We start from the raw sequence: 5,463 nt of genomic DNA, 5'->3' as shown, positions 1-5,463 counted from the left end.
TATATATATATATATATTTTTTTTTTTTTTTTTTTTTTTGCACTTTCTCAGTTACTCTAATAAAAAGTATCATCTCTGAACCAGAGCTGTAGGTTTTGCACATCTAACATGAAGTGTTAAAGGGAGCTGTTCAGAATTTTCTTTGCCCTCCCAATCCCTGTGTTTGCAGTTGTGCAATGTCTCTCGCCCCCTTTGTGACAGCCCTTTCAGTCTCTCTTTCTCTCCCTTTAGTTTTAATTTAGCCTCTGTCAAAAGATTGTCTCAGATTGCAAAACATCCAGAGATTTCATTCGCTAAATGAGAGTTACTTGGTTGCATTTCCTGTTACAGAACTGGGGCTGGAATGGAGACTCTTCGCTAAAACTATGAGGCCTCTATGCTGAAAAGAAATCTTTCCTAAGGCTAGACCTCTTCTTCATACTTTCTGGGGTCAGGTGTTCAAGAACAACGCCCCACATGCAAACACTACCTTTAGTATGTTATAGCTCCTGTCTGCTTGTGCAAGGGGCCAGGTAGACTCACACAAAAGGGGGGTTGTGTAATACACTGGCCCTTGTACACAGGCCTCAAAAGGTGGTGATCTGCTGTAATAGGTAAGTGATGGACAGAAGTGCTGATACGAGACTAGTCTATTTCCTGGTCCCAGTGACCTGACATAGATTAATGATACAAAAGGTTTATACCTCACTCACATGACAGGGATCTGTATCCACTAACTCCAGTAGTCACATGTTCATTATTGTTTATCAGATATGCCATCTACCAAATATGTTGTCAGTGGTAATGGGTAAAAGTACACCATGCTTTAATTCTGAATATTAGTGAAGTTTATGACATGTTACAATCACTGTGCCCCTGAGATAACTTGCTTATGTGGCAGGATTCCTACAGAAAAAGATATAGTACGTAACATCTCTACTATCCTGCAGCACCTATCTACACAGAAAGTATTTATTTTATTACTAGCTAATTGCACGTCAAGAATGGCAATTCATGAGAATGGTTTCCATCAGCCAATCAGAGCGCGAATAAAGCGTTACGGACAGATAGACAGACTGACTGACTGACTTAGCCTTTTATAATATTAGAATTACAGAAAAAATATTTATATTTTCAGGATTTTCTGGGAAAAATGTATACAATCTCTTGCATCAAGCCTGATTAACCTATGTCTGAAAGCTGTCTTATTCACATGATTTCCCACAGTTTAGCAGCAGAAGTCAATTTTTACACCCAGGATTTAATTCAGTAGGTGTATTCGTATTTTTTACCAGAGCCTTTGAAGAATAAACACATGATGCAACAAAGGTACATTTTCTGTTGATTATTAAGCCAGGGCTCAATGTTATTAGCATGGGTAGGGTAAGACTTTGAGGTACAGTGTATGTTCTTGTAATTTGATCTTCTACTAAATGGGACCCGCTAGAACCTGCATAACATCCGCTCTGTTGCCGCTGCCTCCAGGGAGCAGGGCGGCGGGGGGGTGAGGCCAGACAGCTGGCCTTGCCCCACCCCTCTCCACCCCCTGTGTCCCCACCATCATGGCAGCGGGCTGCCTTCTGTCAGAATGCTTTTTCATGCTCTGATTGGCTGTTTGTCAGCCAATCAAAGCACGAATAAAGTGTTATGGACAGACAGACAGACAGACTTAGGCTTTTATAATATTAGCATTATTTCTCTTGCCTGACATACCCATAAGCATCACAGCAGGCTGCAGCTACAGCCAGACTGGGATACAGCCACATGAGAAGTGCAAATGTAAAGATGACACATGAGTTCTGCCTGTATGTGCAGGAAATGCAAGATAAATTACATTAAGAAAACACTTATAAAACAAATCAAGGAGGTAAGCTATGCAAAACAGAGCAATGTCCATTTCATAGGAGCTGTGTCTAAAGACACCATTCATAAGCAGACCTGATATTCATTTTAAATTAGATCATGCTATTAAGCTAAAATGGATTTGGAACAGAGATTAATATGATTTGTTCTGGAGTTCTGCCTGCAAAACTTTATAATATAGACTAGGGCTTATACATCTGAGTCAGAACTTCAGGTAGGCATCTCTGTCTCCTTGGGATCCAGGATCCAGAAATCTCTTCTGGATGTAAGTTCCTACACCTACTCTTTCAAGGGAGTGACCAGAGTACACATTTGGAAAAAAACAACTGAAGAAGATGGTGCCATCACTCACCTTTTAATAGAAAATGTGGAACACTTGCTGAGGATATGAAAGATCTGAGCTCAGTTCCCTTCCACCCCTTTAGGCTGCATATGGAGCCTATCTGGTGTGACCTACACGTGTCATGGGCTAGTCTGGGGTGCGCACTGCATGTGGCACCCATGCTGGACCAGTCCTGTATGCTGGATCCGCACTTACAGCCACTGGGCTCCTGCTGCTGCCGCCACCAGGCTCCCGCTGTTGCCAGCTCAGCCATGCCCCACCCCAGCCACCAGGGGCACACACCATTCATGCATCCTGTATCAGTCCTATATGCTCCATGCCATGCCAGTCTGGAGCCAGTGCTCATTGCACACAGCACACAGGGCAAGTCTTGGTGTGTGCTGCATGTGGTGCCCTCCCCAGTCCAGCCCCGCATGCTGGATCCAGAGATGGTCCAGATTGGGACCCATAGGCTACCCCCATGTGCCAGCTCCAGCATGCACAGCCAGCCCATTGTAGGCACCACATGTAGCATATGCCTCAGACTGGTGTGATGTGGTCTGTGTAGCACATGGCCTGGATCAGCCCCACATACCACATGCTGGACATGGAGCCAAGGTGGGCAGGTGCTGCATGAGGCCCACAGGGCTATCTGGAGCTGGTACATGCCTGCAAGCAGCATATGCAACCAGTCCAGGGCACACTTTGCATGCAGTGCCTACACCAGACCAGCTCTGTGGGTCCAGTCTGGCCCACAGACCAACACTGCATCCTGCATTTAGCCTGGAAAGCCAAATTAGTTTAATGCCCTGCCCTAGATTAATTATGTAAAAGGTGGTTGTTGCAGCTACTTCCCCAGCCATGCTTTAAAGAGGGTCCCAACCCTTCCAGGGTGTTAGGCATGTTCTGAGTATGCCTACCAGCTCAGGGCCCCCTTGGAACTGTTCTGTTGAATTTCTGAATTCCAGTGGGGTTTACATAGGAGCTAGGTTCCAAGCTATTCACATCTTGGCAATTCTGAGCATGTGTACACAGCAGGCATTCAGGTGCCTAGGGACATTTCAGGTCAAACAAGGAGGTACCAAGTAACTTTAGACACCTTCAGGGCTAGAAAGCTGCTGTGTGTGAGCATTTTGGATTTAGTCCAAAATCCACCTACATCCTAGTTCAGGTGCCTAAATCCTTTTTTTTTGGATTTGATCCCTGACTAATGTTATAGCTCCTTTGTGCCAATGCAAAGTACAGGGATGAACATATGTCATGGAAGCAATATGGGATCAGAGTCAGATTACAGACTAGCAAACATCCGTTAGACAGAAATAACTTTTAGTCCCTGCTATGGTGGGCAGAACTCACAGGTGACTGAAGGTCAAACGCTCTATGGCTCATTAACAACATCGCAAAGCACCTAGTTCCCCATAATGTTACAACTTTGTTTTAAAGAATGGTTAAAACAGATTCACAGTTTCACAAAAGTTTAGGGCTAGAAGGGACCTTGTGAGATCATCGGCTCCAGCCCCCCTTGCTCCAGGCAAGAAAGACTGCTGGGGTCAAATAACCCCAGCAAGGTGTACATCCAGTCTCTTTTTGAAGATCTCCAGGGTAGGTGCCTGCACCACCCCTAGTGGGAGTCTATTCCAGAGTCTAGTCACATTAACTGTGAAGAAGTTTTTCCTTATATACAGTCTGAAACCTCCTTCTCGGAGTTTATGACTGTTGCTCCTGGTTTTCTCCTGGGGTGCTTTGGTGAATAGTTGTTCACCTAGCCCTGATGCTCTCCCCTGATATATCTGTAAGCTGCCACCAAATCCCCCCAAAGTCTTCTCTTTTCTAGGCTGAACAATCCCACACTGTCAGCCTTTCCTCATATGGCTTATTAAATATTACTGACAGTTCACTGTTTCTTAAAGCCCCACTGCCCAGAGGCAAATAATTAAGTGAGACTCTCAACTATCTTTACAAAAATAAGTTTCTAGCTCTCATAGTTGTGAAATAGTTATGAGTTTGAATTTGGAGCATACTTTATAAAAGCTCTGGGGTTATTGATATGGATTAAATCAGGTTCTGAAGATTTGGGGAGTTTACACGGATGAAGTCTTCTGCTTCTGGGAAATGAAAGTAGAATCTTCCACACACTGCTGTTAGCCTCAAGTATATTTTGTAATACCTTGTATTTCCTCCCAAAAGCCTAAATACAAACAGCAAAAATGTAATAGTAAAATACATCTGTATTCTCTTCTAAATAAAATGTTTTGCAAAGGTTTTTCAGCAATTACTCCAGGATTTTTTAAATAACTTTCTTAAACATGCATATAATTTTTTCATACTTTGAACCCACAACACTCTTCCACTTCTACTCTAAGAGTAACAAGTAAGAGAGTGTGCAAGAGGCAAGGATTTTTGTGGGTGAAATTTTTATTGGACCAGCTTCGTAGTTAAGATAGACTTAAGTAGGCTCTCAAATGCAAAGCATTGTTCTTCCGGTCGGAAGTTTGTCTAAACACCAGCATAAGAATATGACCTGGCAACCCAGGATCTCTGCTGCACGTAGAGGCAGCAGCTGCCAGTTGTTGCTGCTTCTGCAATCACAGTTGCAGAGTTATGCAAAAGCCAGTTTTTTCACCTCCCAGCCCCGTCAGCACCCTATTGCCCCACTCTAGTTACACCATTGTTTTTAAGTCTATTCCAACCATGCTATTAGTTATATAATAATAAAAGATATCACCCACAAAAATCCTTGCTTGCATATGTCCTGGACTATCACTAAAACATCACTTCAACAGTAGGTGACAGAGTAATATTCTTCAGAGGGAGCAGCCCATACACACATTGCTAGTGGTTTGCCCAAGCATTTGGGAGAGGCAATGGAACTGGGGGCATCAGGATTCTTGGTTTCTCCCCCTGGCAATCTTGTAAGCAAATTGTGACCTAAAGCAGTAGTTTTCAACCTGTGGTCCATGTCTAAGGGATCTGCGAAAGATGACTAGGATCAATCAAAAGCATGTGAATACCCACAATTACAATGGAAAGGGGTCTGCACCGCCATTCAAATTTTATTTAGGGATCCTCAAATGAAAAAGTTGAAAGCCGTTGACCTAGAATACATCTGGATGTTGCTATACCCCTGCTTGGGTCATTTGTGGAGACTGAAACTAGTACCTTTAGCTATAAACGAGTCTTAAACCATGTAAACTTAAGGAACCGTATCACCAAGAACTTTTCCTATGTGGAAAATGTTTGCTAAATAGATATAATTTTACCATTATGACCTACCATCTAATCATTTTTATCCTTCCCTA

Source organism: Alligator sinensis, unplaced genomic scaffold (assembly GCF_000455745.1).
Source record: "Alligator sinensis unplaced genomic scaffold, ASM45574v1 scaffold663_1, whole genome shotgun sequence".
NCBI lineage: Eukaryota > Metazoa > Chordata > Crocodylia > Alligatoridae > Alligator > Alligator sinensis.
The sequence above is the reverse complement of the archived record's forward strand: the minus strand, read 5'-3'. Positions refer to the sequence as shown.